The 24,716-nt window shown below is 46.4% G+C and overlaps 1 pseudogene; it reads left to right on the top strand.

Annotated features, from left to right (window-relative positions):
• LOC123989575 overlaps positions 1–24,716 on the top strand; it is a 144,737-nt pseudogene that overhangs the window by 12,288 nt on the left and 107,733 nt on the right.

Raw genomic sequence — 24,716 nt, 5'->3', positions numbered from 1 at the left:
CTCTGTTATCATATCTACCACTGTGTTATCATATCTACCACGGTGTTATCATATCTACCACTGTGTTATTGTATCTACCACTCTGTTATCATATCTACCACTGTGTTATTGTATCTATCACTGTGTTATCATATCTACCACTGTGTTATCATATCTACCACGGTGTTATCATATCTACCACTGTGTTATTGTATCTACCACTGTGTTATCATATCTACCACTGTGTTATTGTATCTACCACTGTGTTATCATATCTACCACTGTGTTATCATATCTACCACTGTGTTATCATATCTACCACTGTGTTATTGTATCTATCACTGTGTTATTGTATCTACCACTGTGTTATCATATCTACCACTGTGTTATCATATATATCACTGTGTTATCATATCTACCACTGTGTTATCATATCTACCACTGTGTTATCATATCTACCACTGTGTTATCATATCTACCACTGTGTATCTACCACTGTGTTATCGTATCTACCACTGTGTTATCATATCTACCACTGTGTTATCGTATCTACCACTGTGTTATCATATCTACCACTGTGTTATCATATCTACCACTGTGTTATCATATCTACCACTGTGTTATCATATATATCACTGTGTTATCATATCTACCACTGTGTTATCATATCTACCATTGTGTTATCATATCTACCACTGTGTTATCATATCTACCACTGTGTTATCATATCTACCACTGTGTATCTACCACTGTGTTATCATATCTACCATTGTGTTATCATATCTACCACTGTGTTATCATATCTACCACTGTGTTATTGTATCTACCACTGTGTTATTGTATCTACCACTGTGTTATCATATCTACCATTGTGTTATCATATCTACCACTGTGTTATCATATCTACCACTGTGTTATCATATCTACCTCTGTGTTACCATATCTACCACTGTGTTATTGTATCTACCACTGTGTATCTACCACTGTGTTATCGTATCTACCACTGTGTTACCATATCTACCACTGTGTTATTGTATCTACCACTGTGTATCTACCACTGTGTTATCATATCTACCACTGTGTTATCATATCTACCACTGTGTTATCATATCTACCACTGTGTTATCATATCTACCACTGTGTTATCATATATATCACTGTGTTATTGCATCTACCACTGTGTTATCATATCTACCACTGTGTTATCATATCTACCACTGTGTTATCATATCTACCACTGTGTTATCATATCTACCACTGTGTTATCATATATATCACTGTGTTATTGTATCTACCACTGTGTTATCATATCTACCACTGTGTTATCATATCTACCACTGTGTTATCATATCTATCATATCTACCACTGTGTTATCATATCTACCACTGTGTTATCATATCTACCATTGTGTTATCATATCTACCACTGTGTTATCATATCTACCACTGTGTTATCATATCTACCACTGTGTTATCATATCTACCATTGTGTTATCATATCTACCACTGTGTTATCATATCTACCACTGTGTTATTGTATCTACCACTGTGTTATTGTATCTACCACTGTGTTATCATATCTACCATTGTGTTATCATATCTACCACTGTGTTATCATATCTACCACTGTGTTATCATATCTATCTCTGTGTTACCATATCTACCACTGTGTTATTGTATCTACCACTGTGTATCTACCACTGTGTTATCGTATCTACCACTGTGTTATCATATCTACCACTGTGTTATCGTATCTACCACTGTGTATCTACCACTGTGTTATCGTATCTACCACTGTGTTATCATATCTACCACTGTGTTATCATATCTACCACTGTGTTATCATATCTACCACTGTGTTATCATATCTACCACTGTGTTATCATATCTACCACTGTGCTATCATATCTACCACTGTGTTATCATATCTACCACTGTGTTATCATATCTACCACTGTGTTATCATATCTACCACTGTGTTATCATATCTACCACTGTGTTATCATATCTACCACTGTGTTATCATATCTACCACTGTGTTATCATATCTACCACTGTGCTATCATATCTACCACTGTGTTATCATATCTACCACTGTGTTATCATATCTACCACTGTGTTATCATATCTACCACTGTGTTATCATATCTACCACTGTGTTATCATATCTACCACTGTGTATCTACCACTGTGTTATCGTATCTACCACTGTGTTATCATATCTACCACTGTGTTATCGTATCTACCACTGTGTATCTACCACTGTGTTATCGTATCTACCACTGTGTTATCATATCTACCACTGTGTTATCATATATACCACTGTGTTATCATATCTACCACTGTGTTATCGTTTCTACCACTGTGTTATTGTATCTACCACTGTGTTATCATATCTACCACTGTGTTATCATATCTACCACTGTGTTATCATATCTACCACTGTGTTATTGTATCTACCACTGTGTTATCATATCTATCACTGTGTTATCATATCTACCACTGTGTTATCATATCTACCACTGTGTTATTGTATCTACCACTCTGTTATCATATCTACCACTGTGTTATTGTATCTACCACTGTGTTATCATATCTATCACTGTGTTATCATATCTATCACTGTGTTATCATATCTACCACTGTGCTATCATATATACCACTGTGTTATTGTATCTACCACTCTGTTATCATATCTACCACTGTGTTATCATATCTACCACTGTGTTATCATATCTATCATATCTACCACTGTGTTATCATATCTATCATATCTACCACTGTGTTATCATATCTACCACTGTGTTATCATATCTACCACTGTGTTATCATATCTACCACTGTGTTATCATATGTGCCACTGTGTTATTGTATCTACCACTGTGTTATCATATCTACCACTGTGTTATCATATCTACCACTGTGTTATCATATCTACCACTGTGTTATCATATCTACCACTGTGTTATCATATGTGCCACTGTGTTATTGTATCTACCACTGTGTTATCATATCTACCACTGTGTTATCATATCTACCACTGTGTTATCATATCTATCATATCTACTTCCATTTGGCAACTCTTAAAGCATGTAGACTTTGGTATTAGAGCCTTAGTCAGTCTACAGCCAATCAGAGAAAGCATGAAGACTCTAGTATTAGAGCCTTCGTCAGTCTATAGCCAGTCAGAGAAAGCATGTATTCGAGCCTTAGTCAGTCTATAGCCAATCAGAGAAAGCATGTATTAGAGCCTTAATCAGTCTATAGCCAATCAGAGAAAGCATGTATTAGAGCCTTAGTCAGTCTATAGCCAATCAGAGAAAGCATGAAGACTCTAGTATTAGAGCCTTCGTCAGTCTATAGCCAATCAGAGAAAGCATGTATTCAAGCCTTAGTCAGTCTATAGCCAATCAGAGAAAGCATGTATTAGAGCCTTAGTCAGTCTATAGCCAATCAGAGAAAGCATGTATTCAAGCCTTAGTCAGTCTATAGCCAATCAGAGAAAGCATGTATTAGAGCCTTAGTCAGTCTATAGCCAATCAGAGAAAGCATGTATTAGAGCCTTAGTCAGTCTATAGCCAATCAGAGAAAGCATGTATTAGAGCCTTGGAAAGCAAAGCCACTCCTGACACTTAATCTCAGTCCACGTCTGATGGGGAAATAGGTTGGTATTCACCTCTGCTCCCGTAAGGTATGAGATTCCTCACCCCTACCCCTCTACATTTACATTTACATTTACATTTAAGTCATTTAGCAGACGCTCTTATCCAGAGCGACTTACAAATTGGTGCATTCACCTTATGACATCCAGTAGAACAGTCACTTTACAATAGTGCATCTAAATCTTAAAGGGGGGGGGGTGAGAGGGGTGAGAGGGATTACTTATCCTATCCTAGGTATTCCTTAAAGAGGTGGGGTTTCAGGTGTCTCCGGAAGGTGGTGATTGACTCCGCTGTCCTGGCGTCGTGAGGGAGTTTGTTCCACCATTGGGGGGCCAGAGCAGCGAACAGTTTTGACTGGGCTGAGCGGGAGCTGTACTTCCTCAGTGGTAGGGAGGCGAGCAGGCCAGAGGTGGATGAACGCAGTGCCCTTGTTTGGGTGTAGGACCTGATCAGAGCCTGGAGGTACTGAGGTGCCGTTCCCCTCACAGCTCCGTAGGCAAGCACCATGGTCTTGTAGCGGATGCGAGCTTCAACTGGAAGCCAGTGGAGAGAACGGAGGAGCGGGGTGACGTGAGAGAACTTGGGAAGGTTGAACACCAGACGGGCTGCGGCGTTCTGGATGAGTTGAAGGGGTTTAATGGCACAGGCAGGGAGCCCAGCCAACAGCGAGTTGCAGTAATCCAGACGGGAGATGACAAGTGCCTGGATTAGGACCTGCGCCGCTTCCTGTGTGAGGCAGGGTCGTACTCTGCGGATGTTGTAGAGCATGAACCTACAGGAACGGGCCACCGCCTTGATGTTAGTTGAGAACGACAGGGTGTTGTCCAGGATCACGCCAAGGTTCTTAGCGCTCTGGGAGGAGGACACAATGGAGTTGTCAACCGTGATGGCGAGATCATGGAACGGGCAGTCCTTCCCGGGAGGAAGAGCAGCTCCGTCTTGCCGAGGTTCAGCTTGAGGTGGTGATCCGTCATCCACACTGATATGTCTGCCAGACATGCAGAGATGCGATTCGCCACCTGGTCATCAGAAGGGGGAAAGGAGAAGATTAATTGTGTGTCGTCTGCATAGCAATGATAGGAGAGACCATGTGAGGTTATGACAGAGCCAAGTGACTTGGTGTATAGCGAGAATAGGAGAGGGCCTAGAACAGAGCCCTGGGGGACACCAGTGGTGAGAGCGCGTGGTGAGGAGACAGATTCTCGCCACGCCACCTGGTAGGAGCGACCTGTCAGGTAGGACGCAATCCAAGCGTGGGCCGCGCCGCGTGGGCCGCGCCGGAGAGGGTGGAGAGGAGGATCTGATGGTTCACAGTATCGAAGGCAGTCGATAGATCTAGAAGGATGAGAGCAGAGGAGAGAGAGTTAGCTTTAGCAGTGCGGAGCGCCTCCGTGATACAGAGGAGAGCAGTCTCAGTTGAATGACTAGTCTTGAAACCTGACTGATTTGGATCAAGAAGGTCATTCAGAGAGAGATAGCGGGAGAGCTGGCCAAGGACGGCACGTTCAAGAGTTTTGGAGAGAAAGAAAGAAGGGATACTGGTCTGTAATTGTAGACATCGGAGGGATCGAGTGTAGGTTTTTTCAGAAGGGGTGCAACTCTCTACCCACCCCTCCTCAACCCTCCTCAGTATGACCTACTCACCCCTCCCCGCCTAACTCCTCCACCCTCACGATGAGGGCCTCACCCATCCCCGCCTCACCCCACCTAACCCCTCCACCCTCACGATGAGATTCCTCACCCCTACCCCTCTACTCACCCCCTCCTCAACCTTCCTCAGTATGACCTACTCACCCCTCCCCGCCTAACTCCTCCACCCTCACGATGAGGGCTTCAACCCTCCCGCCAAACCCCTCCACCCTCACGATGAGGGCTTCACCCATCCCCGCCTCACCCCGCCTAACCCCTCCACCCTCACGTTGAGGACCTCACCCCACCCGCCTAACCCCTCCACCCTCACGATGAGGGCCTCACCCCTCCCCGCCTAACCCCTCACGATGTGGGCCTCACCCCTCTCCTCACCACTGCACATGAGTGATTGTCTGTCTGCTGTAATGTTACCAGATGGAGAGAGAGTCTCTCATGAAGAAAGGCCTGGTTGATCATATAACTACTGAAGCTCTGAGAGAGAGAGAGAGAGAGAGAGAGAGAGAGAGAGAGAGAGAGAGAGAGAGAGAGAGAGAGAGAGAGAGAGAGAGAGAGAGAGAGAGAGACCTCTCTCTCTCAGTCTCTCTCTCTCCAACTAAACTCTACGTCACCAGACAGTTAATCTGTCTCAGCACAGTAATGCCTTCCAGATGTGCTGCTGTAGATATCACACACACACACAAACAAAATAAACATTGGATATTTCAAACTTTTTTAACAAATCAAAAACTTAAAAATTGGACGTGCAAAATTATTCAGCCCCTTTACTTTCAGTGCAGCAAACTCTCTCCAGAAGTTCAGTGAGGATCTCTGAATGATCCTATGTTGACCTATATAAATGGGGAGCTATCAGTAGAGCTGACAGGGGAGCTATCAGGGGAGCCGACAGGGGAGCTGACAGGGGAGCTGACGGGAGCTATCAGGGGAGCTGACCCGGAAGCTGACTAGGGAGCTATCAGGGAAGCTATCAGGGGAGCTGACAGGAGAGCTATCAGGGGAGCTGACAGGGGAGCTATCAGGGGAGATGACAGGGGAGCTATCAGTGGAGCTGACAAGGGAGCTATCAGGGGAGCTGACCGGGGAGCTGACAGCGGAACTATCAGGGGAGCTGACAGGAGAGCTATCAGAAGATCTGACAGGGGAGCTGACAGGGGAGCTGACAGGGTAGCTATCAGGAGATCTGACAGGGGAGCTGACAGGGGAGCTGACAGGGGAGCTGTCATGGGGGCTGACATGGGAGCTGACAGGGGAGCTATCAGGGAAGCTATCAGGGAAGCTATCAGGGGAGCTGACATGAGAGCTATCAGGGGAGCTGACATGAGAGCTATCAGGGAAGCTATCAGGGAAGCTATCATGGGAGCTGACATGAGAGCTATCAGGGGAGCTGACATGAGAGCTATCAGGGGAGCTGACAGGGGAGCTATCAGGGGAGCTGACAGGGGAGCTATCAGCGGAGCTGACAGGGGAGCTATCAGGGGAGCTGATAGGGGAGCTATCAGGGGAGCTGACAGGGGAGCTATCAGCGGAGCTGACAGGAGAGCTATCAGGGGAGCTGATAGGGGAGCTATCAGGGGAGGTGACAGGGGAGCTATCAGTGGAGCTGACAGGGGAGCTATCAGGAGATCTGATAGGGGAGCTATCAGGAGAGCTGACAGGGGAGCTGACAGGGGAGCTATCAGGAGATCTGACAGGGGAGCTGACAGGGGAGCTGACAGGGGAGCTGACATGAGAGCTATCAGGGAGCTGACATGAGAGCTATAAGGGGAGCTGACAGGGGAGCTATCAGGGGAGCTGACAGGAGAGCTATCAGGGGAGCTGACATGAGAGCTATCAGGGAGCTGACAGGGGAGCTATCAGGGGAGCTGACAGGGGATGAGAGCTATCAGGGGAGCTGACAGGGGAGCTATCAGGGGAGCTGACAGGAGAGCTGACCGGGGAGCTCAGGGGACCTGATAGGGGAGCTATCAGGGAGGTGACAGGGGAGCTATCAGTGGAGCTGACAAGGGAGCTATCAGTGGAGCTGACCGGGGAGCTGACAGGGGAGCTGACATGAGGGGAGCTGACAGGGGAGCTATCAAGAGAGCTGATAGGGGATCTGACAGGGGAGCTGACATGAGAGCTATCAGGGGAGCTGACATGAGAGCTATCAGGGGAGCTGACAGGGGAGCTATCAGGGGAGCTGACAGGAGAGCTATCAGGGGACCTGATAGGGGAGCTATCAGTGGAGGGGAGCTGACATGAGAGTTATCAGGGGAGCTGACAGGGGAGCTATCAGGGGAGCTGACAGGAGAGCTATCAGGGGACCTGACAGGGGAGGGGAGCTATCAGCTGGGGAGGCTGACAGGGGAGCTATCAGTGGAGCTGACAAGGGAGCTATCAGTGGAGCTAGGGGAGACCAGTGGAGCTGACAAGGAGGGGAGCTGACCGGGGGAGCTGACAGGGGAGCTATCAGGAGAGCTGACAGGGTAGCTATCAGGAGCTGACAGGGGAGGACAGCTCAGGAGTCATGGGGGCTGACATGGGAGCTGACAGGGAGCTATCAGGGAAGCTATCAGGGGAGCTGAGGGGAGCTATCAGGGGAGCTGACGGGGAGCTGACAGCGGAGCTATCAGGGGAGCTGACAGGGGAGCTATCATCTGGGGAGCTGACAGGGGAGCTCAGGAGAGCTGACAGGGGAGCTGACATGGGAGCTGACAGGGGAGATCAGCTATCGGGGGAGCTGACAGGGGATCAGGGGAGCTGACAGAGCTGACAGGGGAGCTCAGGGGAGCTGACAGGGGATCAGGGAGAGCTGACAGGGAGCTGACAGGGGAGCTGACATGGGAGCTGACAGGGGAGCTGACAGGGAAGGGAGACATGGGGATGATCAGGGGAGCTGATCAGGGGAGCTGACAGGGAGCTATCAGGGAGCTGACAGGGAGCTGACAGGGGGGAGCTATCAGGGGAGCTGACAGGGGAGCTGAGAGCTGAGCTGACAGGGGAGCTGACAGGGTAGCTATCAGGAGATCTGACAGGGGAGCTGACAGGGGGATCTATCAGGAGATCTGACAGGTGAGCTGACAGGGGAGCTGACAGGGGATCTATCAGGGAGCTAGCTCAGGGGAGTTGACCCGGGAACTGACTAGGGAGCTATCAGGGAAGCTATCAGGGGAGGTGACAGGGGAGCTATCAGTGGAGCTGACAAAGGAGCTATCAGGGGAGCTGACCGGGGAGCTGACAGCGGAGCTATCAGGGGCGCTGACAGGGGAGCTATCAGGAGATCTGACAGGGGAGCTGACAGGGGAGCTATCAGGAGAGCTGACAGGGGAGCTGACATGGGAGCTGACAGGGGAGATGACAGGGGAGCTAACGGGGGAGCTGACAGGGGATCTATCAGGGGAGCTGACAGGGGAGCTGACAGGGGAGCTGACAGGGGAGCTGACAGGGGAGCTATCAGGAGATCTGACAGGAGAGCTGACAGGGGAGCTGACATGGGAGCTGACAGGGGAGATGACAGGGAGCTATCGGGGGAGCTGACAGGGGATCGATCAGGGGAGCTGACAGGGGAGCTGACAGGGGAGCTATCAGGAGAGCTGACAGGGGAGCTGACAGGGTAGCTATCAGGAGATCTGACAGGGGAGCTGACAGGGGAGCTGACAGGGGAGCTGACAGGGGAGCTGACATGGGAGATGACAGGGGAGCTATCAGGAGAGCTGACAGGGAGCTGACATGGGACCTGACATGGGACCTGACTGGGGAGCTATCAGGGGAGCTATCAGGGGAGCTGAGAGGGGAGCTGACAGGGGAGCTGACATGGGAGATGACAGGGGAGCTATCAGGAGAGCTGACATGGGACCTGACATGGGACCTGACAGGGGAGCTATCAGGGGAGCTGACAGGGGAGCAATTGCCATACCAGCAGTGATGCTCTTAATGTTGCAGCTGTAGAACCTTTTGAGGATCTCAGGACCCATACAACTCTTTTTAGTTTCCTGAGGGGGAATAGGCTTTGTCGTGCCCTCTTCACAACTGTCTTGGTGTGTTTGGACCATTCTTGTTTGTTGTTGATGTGGACACCAAGGAACTTTAAGCTCTCTACCTGCTCCACTACAGCCCTGTCGATGAGAATGGGGGCGTGATCGGTCCTCCTTTTCCTCTAGTCCACAATCAGCTCCTTAGTCTTTGTTACGTTGAGGGATAGGTTGTTATTCTGGCACCACACGGCCAGGTCTCTTACATCCTCCCTATAGGCTGTCTTGTCATTGTCTGCGATCAGGCCTACCACTGGTGTGTCATCTGCAAACTTAATGATGGTGTTGGAGTCGTGCCTGGCCATGCAGTCGTGGGTGAACAGAGTATAGGAAGGGACTGAGCACGCACCCCTGGGGGGCTCCAGTGTTGAGGATCAGCGTGGCAGATGTGTTGCTACCTACCCTCACCACCTGGGGGCCCGTCAGGAAGTCCACGATCCAGTTGCAGAGGGAAGTGTTTAGTCCCAGGATCCTTAGCTTAGTGATGAGCTTTGAGGGCACCATGGTGTTGAACGCTGAGCGTTAGTCAATGAACAGCATTCTCATATAGGTGTTCCTTTTGTCCAGGTGGGAACGGGCAGTGTGGAGTGCATTAGAGATTGCATCATATGTGGATCTGTTTGGGCGGTATGCCAATTGGTGCGGGTCTAGGGTTTCTGGGATAATGGTGTTGATGTGAGCCATTACCAGCCTTTCAAAGCACTTCATGGCTACAGACGTGAGTGCTATGGGTCAGTAGTCATTTAGTCAGGTGAACTTAGTGTCCTTGGGCACAGGGACTATGCTGTTCTACTTGAAACATTTTGGTATTACAGACTCAATCAGGGACATGTTGAAAATGTCTGTGAAGACACCTGACAGTTGGTCAGCACATGGCCGGAGCACACGTCCTGTTAATCCGTCTGGCCCCGCAGCCTTGTGAATGTTGACCTGTTTAATGGTCTTACTCACATCGGCTGTGGAGAGCGTGATCACACAGTCGTCCGGAACAGCTGATGTTCTCATGTATGCCTCAGTGTTGCTTGCCTCGAGCATAGAAGTGATTTAGCTCGTCTGTTAGGCTCGTGTCACTGGGCTGCTCTCAGCTGTGCTTCCCTTTGTAGTCTGTAATAGTTTGCAAGCCCTGCCACATCTGACGAGCGTCGGAGCCGGTGTAGTAGATGATTCAATCTTAGCCCTGTATTGACGCTTTGCCTCTTTGATTGTCTGTTGCAGGGCAAAGCAGGCTTTCTTTTAAGCTTCTTGTAAAGCTTCCGGATTAGAGTCCCGCACCTTGAAAGCGGAAGCTCTACCATTTAGCTCAGTGCGAATGTTGCCTGTAATCCATGGCTTCTGGTGGTGGTATGTATGTAAAATCATTTGGGGACGAGGTCCTCGATGCACTTATTGATCAAGACTGTGACTGATGTGTTTTATTCCTCAATGCCATGTTGGATTGGCGGGTTCTGTGTGGTCTGTCCCATTGTTGTGTTGGGGTTCGGGACTGGGGTGGGCTGTTCTACTAGCTTCTCTGTGACAGCTCAACTTTCTCACCCCCTCCTTCAGTGCCATGTGTGCCTCTTTAAGTTCTCTCCTCTCAGTAGAGCAGCCAGTTCTCTCCTCTCAGTCTGTAGAGCAGCCAGTTCTCTCCTCTCAGTCTGTAGAGCAGCCAGTTCTCTCCTTTCAGTCTGTAGAGCAGCCAGTTCTCCCCTCTCAGTCTGTAGAGCAGCCAGTTCTCTCCTCTCAGTCTGTAGAGCAGCCAGTTCTCTCCTCTCAGTCTGTAGAGCAGCCAGTTCTCTCCTCTCAGTCTGTAGAGCAGCCATTTCTCTCCTCTCAGTCTGTAGAGCAGCCAGTTCTTTCCTCTCAGTCTGTAGAGCAGCCAGTTCTCTCCTCTCAGTCTGTAGAGCAGCCAGTTCTCTCCTCTCAGTCTGTAGAGCAGCCAGTTCTCTCCTCTCAGTAGAGTAGCCAGTTCTCTCCTCTCAGTAGAGTAGCCAGTTCTCTCCTCTCAGTCTGTAGAGCAGCCAGTTCTCTCCTCTCAGTAGAGTAGCCAGTTCTCTCCTCTCAGTCTGTAGAGCAGCCAGTTCTCTCCTCTCAGTAGAGCAGCCAGTTCTCTCCTCTCAGTCTGTAGAGCAGCCAGTTTTCTCCTCTCAGTCTGTAGAGCAGCCAGTTCTCTCCTCTCAGTCTGTAGAGCAGCCAGTTCTCTCCTCTCAGTCTGTAGAGCAGCCAGTTCTCTCCTCTCAGTAGAGCAGCCAGTTCTCTCCTCTTAGTCTGTAGAGCAGCCAGTTCTCTCCTCTCATTAGAGCAGCCAGTTCTTTCCTCTCATTAGAGCAGCCAGTTCTCTCCTCTCAGTAGAGCAGCCAGTTCTTTCCTCTCAGTAGAGCAGCCAGTTCTCTCCTCTTAGTCTGTAGAGCAGCCAGTTCTCTCCTCTCAGTAGAGCAGCCAGTTCTCTCCTCTCAGTAGAGCAGCCAGTTCTCTCCTCTTAGTCTGTAGAGCAGCCAGTTCTCTCCTCTCATTAGAGCAGCCAGTTCTTTCCTCTCATTAGAGCAGCCAGTTCTCTCCTCTCATTAGAGCAGCCAGTTCTCTCCTCTCATTAGAGCAGCCAGTTCTCTCCTCTCATTAGAGCAGCCAGTTCTCTCCTCTCAGTAGAGCAGCCAGGTCTCCCCTCTCAGTCTGTAGAGCAGCCAGTTCTCTCCTCTCAGTCTGTAGAGCAGCCAGTTCTCTCCTCTCAGTCTGTAGAGCAGCCAGTTCTCTCCTCTCAGTCTGTAGAGCAGCCAGTTCTCTCCTCTCAGTCTGTAGAGTAGCCAGCTCTCTCCTCTCAGTCTGTAGAGCAGCCAGATCTCCCCTCTCAGTCTGTAGAGCAGCCAGCTCTCTCCTCTCAGTCTGTAGAGCAGCCAGCTCTCTCCTCTCAGTCTGTAGAGCAGCCAGCTCTCTGCTATCTGTAGAGCAGCCAGTTCTCTCCTCTCAGTCTGGAGAGCAGCCCGTTCTCTACTCTCAGTCTGTAGAGCAGCCAGTTCTCTCCTCTCAGTCTGTAGAGCAGCCAGTTCTCTCCTCTCAGTCTGTAGAGTAGCCAGCTCTCTCCTCTCAGTCTGTAGAGCAGCCAGATCTCCCCTCTCAGTCTGTAGAGCAGCCAGCTCTCTCCTCTCAGTCTGTAGAGCAGCCAGTTCTCTCCTCTCAGTCTGTAGAGCAGCCAGTTCTCTCCTCTCAGTCTGTAGAGCAGCCAATTCTCTCCTCTCAGTCTGTAGAGCAGCCAGCTCTCTCCCCTCGGTCAGTAGAACAGCCAGCTCTCTCCTCTCAGTCTGTAGAGTAGCCAGTTCTCTCCTCTCAGTCTGTTGAGCAGCCAGTTCTCTCCTCTCAGTCTGTAGAGCAGCCAGCTCTCTCCTCTCAGTCTGTTGAGCAGCCAGTTCTCTCCTATCTGTAGAGCAGCCAGTTCTCTCCTCTCAGTCTGTAGAGCAGCCAGTTCTCTCCTCTCAGTCTGTAGAGCAGCCAGTTCTTCCCACTCAGTCTGTAGAGCAGCCAGATCTCTCCTCTCAGTCTGTAGAGCAGCCAGTTCTCTCCTCTCAGTCTGTAGAGCAGCCAGTTCTCTCCTCTCAGTCTGTAGAGCAGCCAGATCTCTCCTCTCAGTCTGTAGAGCAGCCAGTTCTCTCCTCTCAGTCTGTAGAGCAGCCAGCTCTCTCCTTTCAGTCTCTAGAGCAGCCAGATCTCTCCTCTCAGTCTGTAGAGCAGCCAGATCTCTCCTCTCAGTCTGTAGAGCAGCCAGATCTCTCCTCTCAGTCTGTAGAGCAGCCAATTCTCTCCTCTCAGTCTGTAGAGCAGCCAGCTCTCTCCCCTCGGTCAGTAGAACAGCCAGCTCTCTCCTCTCAGTCTGTAGAGCAGCCAGTTCTCTCCTATCTGTAGAGCAGCCAGTTCTCTCCTCTCAGTCTGTAGAGCAGCCAGTTCTGCCCTCTCAGTCTGTAGAGCAGCCAGTTCTCTCCTCTCAGTAGAGCAGCCAGTTCTCTCCTCTCAGTCTGTAGAGCAGCCAGCTCTCTCCTCTCAGTCTGTAGAGCAGCCAGCTCTCTGCTATCTGTAGAGCAGCCAGTTCTCTCCTCTCAGTCTGGAGAGCAGCCCGTTCTCTACTCTCAGTCTGTAGAGCAGCCAGTTCTCTCCTCTCAGTCTGTAGAGCAGCCAGTTCTCTCCTCTCAGTAGAGCAGCCAGTTCTCTCCTCTCAGTCTGTAGAGCAGCCAGCTCTCTCCTCTCAGTCTGTAGAGCAGCCAGCTCTCTCCTCTCAGTCTGTAGAGCAGCCAGCTCTCTGCTATCTGTAGAGCAGCCAGTTCTCTCCTCTCAGTCTGGAGAGCAGCCCGTTCTCTACTCTCAGTCTGTAGAGCAGCCAGTTCTCTCCTCTCAGTCTGTAGAGCAGCCAGTTCTCTCCTCTCAGTCTGTAGAGTAGCCAGCTCTCTCCTCTCAGTCTGTAGAGCAGCCAGATCTCCCCTCTCAGTCTGTAGAGCAGCCAGCTCTCTCCTCTCAGTCTGTAGAGCAGCCAGTTCTCTCCTCTCAGTCTGTAGAGCAGCCAATTCTCTCCTCTCAGTCTGTAGAGCAGCCAGCTCTCTCCCCTCGGTCAGTAGAACAGCCAGTTCTGCCCTCTCAGTCTGTAGAGCAGCCAGTTCTCTCCTATCTGTAGAGCAGCCAGTTCTCTCCTCTCAGTCTGTAGAGCAGCCAGTTCTCTCCTCTCAGTCTGTAGAGCAGCCAGTTCTTCCCACTCAGTCTGTAGAGCAGCCAGATCTCTCCTCTCAGTCTGTAGAGCAGCCAGTTCTCTCCTCTCAGTCTGTAGAGCAGCCAGTTCTCTCCTCTCAGTCTGTAGAGCAGCCAGATCTCTCCTCTCAGTCTGTAGAGCAGCCAGTTCTCTCCTCTCAGTCTGTAGAGCAGCCAGCTCTCTCCTTTCAGTCTCTAGAGCAGCCAGATCTCTCCTCTCAGTCTGTAGAGCAGCCAGATCTCTCCTCTCAGTCTGTAGAGCAGCCAGATCTCTCCTCTCAGTCTGTAGAGCAGCCAATTCTCTCCTCTCAGTCTGTAGAGCAGCCAGCTCTCTCCCCTCGGTCAGTAGAACAGCCAGCTCTCTCCTCTCAGTCTGTAGAGCAGCCAGTTCTCTCCTCTCAGTCTGTAGAGCAGCCAGTTCTCTCCTCTCAGTCTGTAGAGCAGCCAGTTCTCTCCTCTCAGTCTGTAGAGCAGCCAGTTCTCTCCTCTCATATTCAAGTTTTTCTACATTAATCCAACTCTAATTCTACTTTATTTCAGGAGAACTCAGGAGCCCAAGCTCTCGGTGTCTCTCTCTCTCTCTGCCCTTTCTCTCTCTCTCTCTCTCTCTCTCTCTCTCTCTCTCTCTCTCTCTCTCTCTCTCTCTCTCTCTCTCTCTCCTTCCCCTCTCTCTCGGTCTTGGTTCTCAGGTGTAGGCTGTCACTCTGAACTGATAAATGGTCCTCCGGTATCGCCACTTCCTGCATGTCTGTCTCCCTGCTGTGAGTCCCAGGTATCCTCTCTCCTGTCCCTGCACAGAGCCAGAGACTATAGCAGCCAAGCTGAACCTTCAGACGTCAGGCTGAAAAATGTCAATCTCTCCATTACTCAGCTGGTTCTGCTGCTGCACTACATACATGACCAGGGAGGGAGGGAGGGAGGAGAAGGAGGAGAAGGAGGAGGAGGAGGAGGGGGAGGAGGGAGGGAGGAAGGAAGGGAGAATGCGAGCGCCAGGCAGCAGGATCAGTACAGGCACATGGCCAGTGAATGAGAAAGTTCTCACTTTGACTGGATAACAGCAACTACAGGACCCATACAGGACCAGCTTGGCACTCTGTCCCTCCACCTGGACACAGACCCAGACGCAGGCAGGCAGCCAACCTCTCTCCCCCTGCTAGGCTGTCACTGACCTCTCTCTCCTGTGCCTTACAGGATGGCTGAGGCTGAACTTCACAAGGAGAGGCTCCAAGCCCTTGCAGTAAGTCCCAAAACCAATTCCTCTAAATATCTCTCTGTCTACCTCTCTCTCTCTGTGTCTCTCTGTGTCTCTCTCTCTCTGTGTATCTCTCTCTCTCTCTCTGTGTCTCTCTCTCTCTCTGTGTCTCTCTCTCTCTCTCTTTCTCTCTCTCTCTCTCTCTCTCTCTCTCTCTCTCTCTCTCTCTCTCTCTCTCTCTCTCTCTCTCTCTCTCTCTCTCAATTCAATAGGCTGTATTGGCATGAGAAACATATTATCATTGCTAAAGCAAGTGAAATAGACAAGACATAAACCATGTAAAATCTTTCTCTTTCTCTCTGCTGATGTGGTTCGTATTGTTCATTGTTAATCTCAGGTATCTTTGTGTTGTTGAGGGAGGAAAATGTGGAAAGTGTTAAATGAAAATGTCAACAACAACAAGAAAAAAGTCTGATTTTGGTGGATAGTGATTGGCTGTTGGTTTTTATAGCCTCTACAGCTACTGTTATGTTCAGTTTGTTGACCGGTTTACAGTTTAGCGGTCATGAAGAGGGATGAAAAGGGTCAGTAGCTCTCTGTTCTGAGCTGTAGTTGGAGTGCAGAGAAACAGTTGTACGAGAGACTCTGAGATAGACAAAACACACAGAAACACACACAGAAACACACACAGAAACACACACACACACAGAAACACACACAGAAACACACACAGAAACACACACAGAAACACACACAGAAACACACACACACACACACAGAAACACACACACACACACACAGAAACACACACACACACACACAGAAACACACACAGAAACACACACACACACACACAGAAACACACACAGAAACACACACACACACACACAGAAACACACACAGAAACACACACACACACAGAAACAGACACAGAAACACACAGAAACACACACGCACACACACACAGGGAGGAGCAGCAAGCGACAGATGGAAATACTATTTTGGCCGTGTTGTTACGTCCCTGTCATTCCGATATATATACTTGACTCCGACAAACACTGTACAGCCCAAGATACGATGACATGGAGCGCAGTGCTAAGAGGTTTATTATAAAGGAAACCGTGTCTGTTAGCACATCTCCGAGCCTTTTGTAATAGTGTGTTGAAGTACTATTTTAAATACTCTAAATACTTTGAGAGTTTGTTCAACCTGCCTGCAGTGGGGTTTGCAGTTTTTTTTACTATTCTATGGGTCCAACAAGCTCAATCAAGCAGAGATAAAATATTAGAATTGATTTCAAATCGTATTTGAACCCAGGTTTGAAGTTAATGTTAAATGACTGAGAAGAGGAGGGTTTCTGTAAAAGGGTAAGTATAGAGTCTTTAATGGTAATCATGCTTCAGGAATTGTTGGCAATGGCACACTATTACCTATAAAGAGTCAAGCCATTTCTCATCTGGCTCTAAGGGTTAGCTCCCCTGGCATAGATAGAGATAGATAGAGTCAAGCCGTTTCTCATCTGGCTCTAAGGGTTAGCTCCCCTGGCATAGATAGAGAGATAGATAGAGTCAAGCCGTTTCTCATCTGGCTCTAAGGGTTAGCTCCCCTGGCATAGATAGAGAGATAGGTAACTTCCAGCGCCACAGGTCACTTCCACAAAGCTGTGAACCATCTGAGAGACAAGGCAAAAAGGGTATTCTATGTCATCAAAAGGAACATAAAATTCGACATACCAATTAGGATCTGGCTAAAAATACTTGAATCAGTCATAGAGCCCATTGAATCCGTTGCCCTTTATGGTTGTGAGGTCTGGGGTCCGCTCACCAACCAAGACTTCACAAAATGGGACAAACACCAAATTGAGACTCTGCTTGCAGAATTCTGCTAAAATATCCTCCGTGTACAACATAAAACACCAAATAATGCATGCAGAGCAGAATTAGGCCGATACCCACTAATGATCAAAATCCAGAAAATAACCGTTAAATTCTACAACCACCTAAAAGGAAGCGATTCACAAACCTTCCTTAACAAAGCCATCACCTACAGAGAGATGAACCTGGAGAAGAGTCCCCTAAGCAAGCTGATCCTGGGGCTCTGTTCACAAACACACCCCACAGAGCCCCAGGACAACAGCACAATTAGACCCAACCAAATCATGAGAAAACAAAAATATAATTACTTGACACATTGGAAAGAATTAACAAAAAAACAGAGCAAACTAGAATGCTATTTGGCTCTAAACAGAGAGTACACAGTGGCAGAATACCTGACCACTGTGACTGACCCAAACTTAAGGAAAGCTTAAACTTAAGGAAAGCGTCAATTCCAGCAACACTGGCAACTGGGGTAAAGGATAGATAATAGACAGTAACAGCAGTATACTGTAGGTAAGGGTAAAGGATAGATAATAGACAGTAACAGCAGTATACTGTAGGTAGGGGTAAATTATAGATAATAGACAGTAACAGCAGTATACTGTAGGTAGGGGTAAAGGATAGATAATAGACAGTAACAGCAGTATACTGTAGGTAGGGGTAAAGGGTAGATAATGGACAGTAACAGCAGTATACTGTAGGTAGGGGTAAATTATAGATAATAGACAGTAACAGCAGTATACTGTAGGTAGGGGTAAAGGGTAGATAATAGACAGTAACAGCAGTATAATGTAGGTAGGGGTAAAGGATAGATAATAGACAGTAACAGCAGTATACTGTAGGTAGGGGTAAAGGATAGATAATAGACAGTAACAGCAGTATAATGTAGGTAGGGGTAAAGGATAGATAATAGACAGTAGCAGCAGTATACTGTAGGTAGGGGTAAAGGATAGATAATAGACAGTAACACCAGTATACTGTAGGTATGGGTAAAGGATAGATAATAGACAGTAACAGCAGTATACTGTAGGTAGGGGTAAAGGATAGATAATTATGACCATATTAGAGAGACATATTTCCCTCAGATTACACAGATCCACAAAGAATTCGAAAACAAATCCAATTTTGATGAACTCCCATATCTACTGGGTGAAATTCCACAGTGTGCCATCACAGCAGCAAGATTTGTGACCTGTTGCCACGAGAAAAGGGCAACCAGTGGAGAACAAACACCATTGTAAATACAACCCATATTTTTATGCTTATTTATTTTCCCTTGTGTACTTTAACCATTTGTACATTGTTAAAACACTATGAATATATATAATATGACATTTATAACGTTGTTTTGAAACTTCCGTATGTCTAATGTTTACTGTTCATTTTTATTGTTAATTTCACTTTTGTATATTATCTACCTCACTTGCTTTGGCAATGTTAACATGTTTCCCATGCCAATAAAGCCCCTTGAATTGAATTGAATACATAGATAGATAGATAGATAGATAGATAGATAGATAGATAGATAGATAGATAGATAGATAGATAGATAGATAGATAGGGCGGGCTGGCGGACGGACGGACGGACGGACAGATGTTTCTCATCTGGTCTGGCTCTAAGGGTTAGCTCCCCTGGCATAGACAGAGAGTATGTATGTATGCCAAATGGCACCCTATTCCCTATATAGTGCACTACTTTTCACCCCACACCTCCTCCTACAATCTTCACCGTGGGAACCACACATGCGGAGATCATCCATTCATCTACATCTCACAAAAACGCAGCGGTTGGAACCAAAAATGTCACATTTGGACTCATGACAGATGTCCATCGGTCTAATGTCCATTGCGCATGTTTTTCTTGGCCCAAACAAGTCTCTGCTTCTTATTGGTGTCCTTTAGTAGTGGTTTCTTTTCAACAATTCGACCATGAAGGCCTGATTCACGCAGTCTCCTCTGAACAGTTCATGTTGAGATGTGTCTGTTACTTGAACTCTGTGAAGCATTTATTTGGGCTGCAATCTGAGGTGCAGTTAAACTCTAATGAATTTATCCTCTGCAGCAGAGGTAACTCTGTCTTCCTTTCCTGTGATGGTTCTCACGAGAGCCAGTTTCATGGTAGTTTGTGTGACTCTTGAAGAAACTTTTCAACTTTCTTTTGAAGAAAGAAAGTTCTTGAAATGTTCCTGATTGATTGACCTTCATGTTTTAAAGTAATGATGGACTGTCATTTCTCTTTGCTTATATGAGTTGTTCTTGCCTTACAATGGCAATACCACTTTACCAAATAGGGCTATATATATTTAACTAGTAAGTTAAGAACAAATTCTTACTTTCAATGACAGCCTAGGAACAATGGGTTAGCTGCCTTGTTCAGGGGCAGAACGACAGATTTTGACCTTGTCAGCTCAGGGATTCGATCTTGCAACCTTCCGGTTACTAGTCCAATGCTCTAACCACTAGGCTACCTGCCGGCTATCTTCTGTATACCACCCTTACTGTACCTCGTCACAACACAATTGATTTGCTCAAAAGCATTAAGCAGGTAAGAAATGCCACAAATGAACTTTTAACAAGGCACACCTGTTACTTGAAATGCATTCCAGGTGACTACCTCATGAAGCTGATTTGAGAGTTTGCCAAGAGTGTGCAAAGCTTTCATAAAGGCAAAGGGTGGCTACTTTGAAGAATCTCAACTATAAAATATGTTTTGATTTAACACATTCGTTTTGGTTACGACATGATTCCACATGTGTTATTTCATAGTTTTGATGTCGTCACCATTATTCTGCAATGTAGAAAATAGTACAAATAAAGAAAAGCCCTGGAATGTGACCAAACTTTTGACTGATACTGTAGATAAAGATATCCCCTGATATTGACCCTTTATGCCTAGATAACAGGCGAGCCATAAATATAAAAAATGATCTTGATCCAAATTATGGATTTAAAAGAAAACCTGAATCGTCAGCAATCAGCAGCATACAATGACACCTTTGTTTTTTTAAATTGAATTTCTAACCGCTTGATATTATTGTTGTATCTGATTGTAATAGCGATCATTTCGATGGCCACAATAAATAGATATGCCGATAGTGGACAACCTTGTTCTATTCCTCTTGACAGTTTAATGCTTTTTGAGATGTAGGCATTATTTATTATTTTATACCTAGGGTTACTCTACACATTTTAACCCATTGTATATAAGATATTCTCCAAAAATTAAATATTCCAAGCACTGAAGTGTAAGGAGTCTACAGTACTTAGATAGATTGGATCTTTAAACTTGGTCCTGTTTCAGTGAAATCAGACCTTCTTGCTGATTACCTATCATTTTTATAGGATGAAACATGCTAATAACGCGGTCCTCTGGGTAAACCCAGGGAGTTATTTCAGAACTTGAGAGAATTTTTAATAATAATAATAATAATAATGTTATATAATAATAATAATTAAGCATAATGCTTCTGGAAACAGTGCTTCAAATAGTGGAAGAGTAAGTCAGCTAGCAAGGAATTGTTGTCATTTTATAACAGGTGACCATAAGCAGAAATAAGGGAGCACCATCTCTCATAGTAATCGATGTCGATGCGAGTTTCTCTTCCAAGCAACCCCCTTGTTCACAGCCAAAGCAAGCTAGCTAGCTACTAATAGTGCAACCGCCAAGTAACAGCACAGATGAAAAATGATCAGGCCTACTGTACATTTTACTGTAGAAATTATTGTTGAAAACATGTCTAGGTTGGAACGGTTGCTGTTAAAATACAAATCCTTTTTTATTCTGAACTGGAATAAATTGATTGAAGCAAGATGCTTTTTGAGGCAAACACTCTGGTTTGTTCATCTGTAGCAGGAAGCGGTCTCCTGCCTGACTGAGAAAGCAGTAGATGTTCTGGGTTGTTCATCTGTAGCAGGAAGCGGTCTCCTGCCTGACTGAGAAAGCAGTAGATGTTCTGGGTTGTTCATCTGTAGCAGGAAGCGGTCTCCTGCCTGACTGAGAAAGCAGTAGATGTTCTGGGTTGTTCATCTGTAGCAGGAAGCGGTCTCCTGCCTGACTGAGAAAGCAGTAGATGTTCTGATCCAGTTTGGCACCACATACCTATGTGAGTCAGGGTTCTCAACTCTGGCATAAGTAAAAAACAAGTACAGAAACAGACTCCATGCATGACCTCAGGGTTGCACTGGTTAAAACGGAGCCCAGAATAGACCTGCTCATTCCAGTTCAGAATGAAAATTATTTATTGTCTTTTAACAGCAACAGTTCCAACCTAGACAGATACGTAAGAGTTTTTAATGGGGGAAAATTAACACAAAAATATATTTATATGAATATTTAATTTAATTGTAAATTTAATTTTTAGTTGTTTCTGTCTATATTGCATTTGTTTTAGGCAGAAGGGTAATGAAATGTACCAATATTTATATATAGTTGCATGTTTTCATATGCTTGGGTCCCAGGAAAACACACAATTACTCATTTGGGTCCCAGGCTGAAAAAGTTTAAGAAACACTTTTCTAGACGATTCTGTGCATCCAACTTTGTGGCAACAGTTTGGCCATTTCCTGTTTCAGCATGACCAAGCCCCTATGCACAAAGTGAGGTCCATACAGAAATGGTTTATCCATACAGAAATGGCCTTCACAGAGCCCTGACTTCAACTCCATCGAACACCTTTGGGATGAATTGGAACACCGACTGAGAGCCAGGCCTAATCGCCCAACATCAGTGGCCGACGTCACTAATGCTCTTGTGGCTGAATGGAAGCAAATCCCAGCAGCAATGTTCCAACATCTAGTGGAAAGAATTCCAAGAGGAATTCAACTCGAGATGAATGCCCATGGTTTTAGAATGAGATGTTTGACGAGCAGATGTCCACATACACATTTTGATAATGTTGTTTAATTATGAACTTGTGAACAGATGCCTCAGGCCAAAAGGTTGCTGGATAAAATCCCCTAGCTGACAAGGTAAAAATTTGTCGTTCTGCCCCTTGAGCAAGGCAGTTAACTCACTGTTCACCGGGGCACCAAAGATGTGAATGTTGAATAATGCAGCCCCCCCCCTGCACCTCTCTGATTCAGATGGGTTGGGTTAAATGCAGAAGACACATTTCAGTTGGACAACTGACTAGGTATCCCCCCTTTCCCTGTACAACTGACTATGTATCCCCCCTTTCCCTGTACAACTGACTAGGTATCCCCCTTTCCCTGTACAACTGACTAGGTTTCCCCCTTTCCCTGTACAACTGACTAGATATCCCCTTTCCCTGTACAACTGACTAGGTATCCCCCTTTCCCTGTACAACTGACTAGGTTTCCCCCTTTCCCTGTACAACTGACTAGGTTTCCCCCTTTCCCTGTACAACTGACTAGGTTTCCCCACTTTCCCTGTACAACTGACTAGATATCCCCCTTTCCCTGTACAACTGACTAGGTATCCCCCTTTCCCTGTACAACTGACTAGGTTTCCCCCTTTCCCTGTACAACTGACTAGATATCCCCCTTTCCCTGTACACCTGACTAGGTATCCCCCTTTCCCTGTACAACTGACTAGGTTTCCCCCTTTCCCTGTACAACTGACTAGGTTTCCCCCTTTCCCTGTACAACTGACTAGATATCCCCCTTTCCCTGTACAACTGACTAGGTTTCCCCCTTTCCCTGTACAACTGACTAGGTTTCCCCACCTTTCCCCCGTCCCCCTTTTCCCCCTTTCCCCTTTCCCTCATTCTATATTCGACCTCTTCTATGCCAGATTATATTACGTTATCCTGCATACTGCGTGTCTGTTTATCTCTTTTAAGTGCTCCGTTGTCATGGATACATAGTATACTTTGTTTTCCGGTTTGCCAACAGTGCCCTCTAGCCTTGTATTCTCTTTGCCCATATCCTCATGTTGTATGTTATTGAAGTGCGAGGGTGATATTCAGATCATCTTGGTTCTTTCTCATTTCGTCTAAAATAACCAGCTTTTGATTAATGGAGATCAGATCACTTACTTTGGAAGCATTGTTGAAGTCAAGTGGTGGAGTTATTTAAATGAATGTCACTGGATGAGTTCCTAAATCTTTTGGCAGAGAACAAATGTCTTGCCGGGTTTTTATGGCCAGCCTGAGTTAAGGCATCCCCGCAATCCATGTTGCTGTTGGAATAGTAGTGTTGGTCAATAGAAGATTCCAGATCCCTGTCATGGGATGGATCCACCATCTCCAGTTTGGGTAAGCTCACAGTTGTTTACATTTCTGGAATGTTTTGCTCACCTCACTGCAAAGGTATTGGTAAACGTTCATTAGTAGGGCGTTGTGGCGACGAGGTGTCCCAGTAGGCTACACGTAGCTATGTGTGTGGAAAACATTTCATCACAGGCAAGACATTTCATTTATTTAGTACAGTCCATTTGTAACTACACTAACTACTTGTAGCTGTTTGTTTGTGTGGTGGTCTTGCCTAGCTTAGGCGGTAGCTGGCTATCTCTCACTTACTCAAGTGGCTGCTGGTATTGTCATGAAAAGGGGTAGAGTGAATTTACGTGTATTGTTTTCTTCTAAAGGCTAGGTCGGACGCTAGCGCCCCATCTTGACAACTTCCGGGGAAATTACAGAGCGCGAAATTCAAAATACAAAAATAGTAATATTAAACATTCATGAAAATACATGTGTCATACATCATTTATAAGCTGAACTACTTGTTAATCCAGCCGCTTTGTCAGATTTCAAAAAGTCTTTACGGCGAATGACCAATGCGATTATCTGAGGACAGCGCCCAGCATACAAAAGCATAAAAACATTTTCCAAACCAGCAGAGGCGTCACAAAAGTCAGAATTAGCTATAAAATAATTAACTTACCTTTGAAGATCTTCCTCTGTTTGCAATCCCAACGGTCCCAGCAACACAACAAATGGTTGGTTTGTTCGATAAAGTCCTTCTTTATCTCTTTATTCTCTTCCCCCAAAAAAGTCAGTTTTAGTTGACGCGTTTGATTCAGTAATCCACCCGTTCCAGTCGTTCAACATGCAGATAAACCCAATAAACTTCATCCAAACAAGTCACACAACGTTTCTAATCAATCCTCCCTAATATGTAAATAAATAATACAATTTTAAGAATGAGAATAGTATGTTTATTACCGAAGATAAATAACGAATTGGCCGCCCTCATCCACGCGCGGCACAAGACTACAGTCAAAATGAGAGCCACCTTGAAAAACTACAAATTCTGGTTCATTTTTCAAAACACAAGCCTGAAACCCTTTTTAAAGACTGTTGACATCTAGTGGAAGCCATAGGAACTGCAATCTGGGAGGAGTTCTTTTGAAAATCCCAACAACAACAAAAATCCAGGTGGATTCTCCTCGGGTTTTACCTGCCATATCAGCTCTTTTATAATCACAGACATTATTGTAGTAGTTTTAGAAACTTCAGAGGGATCTTTTTATCCAATACTACCAATTATATGCATATCCTAGCTTCTGGGCCTGATGAACAGGCCATTTACTTTGGGCACGTCAGTCATCCGAATATCAGAATACTTCCCCCTAGCCTTGAGGTTCTTGATATTTCAGAGATCTTACCTTCTGTTTTTTGGGATGCTCTGGATCGACATGTACAAAAATGTTCCAGTTCCCGCTAATATCCAGCAATTTCTCACA

The sequence above is a fragment of the Oncorhynchus gorbuscha genome, linkage group LG11 (assembly GCF_021184085.1).
Source record: "Oncorhynchus gorbuscha isolate QuinsamMale2020 ecotype Even-year linkage group LG11, OgorEven_v1.0, whole genome shotgun sequence".
Classification (NCBI taxonomy): Eukaryota; Metazoa; Chordata; class Actinopteri; order Salmoniformes; family Salmonidae; genus Oncorhynchus; species Oncorhynchus gorbuscha.
The sequence above is the reverse complement of the archived record's forward strand: the minus strand, read 5'-3'. Positions and strand labels throughout refer to the sequence as shown.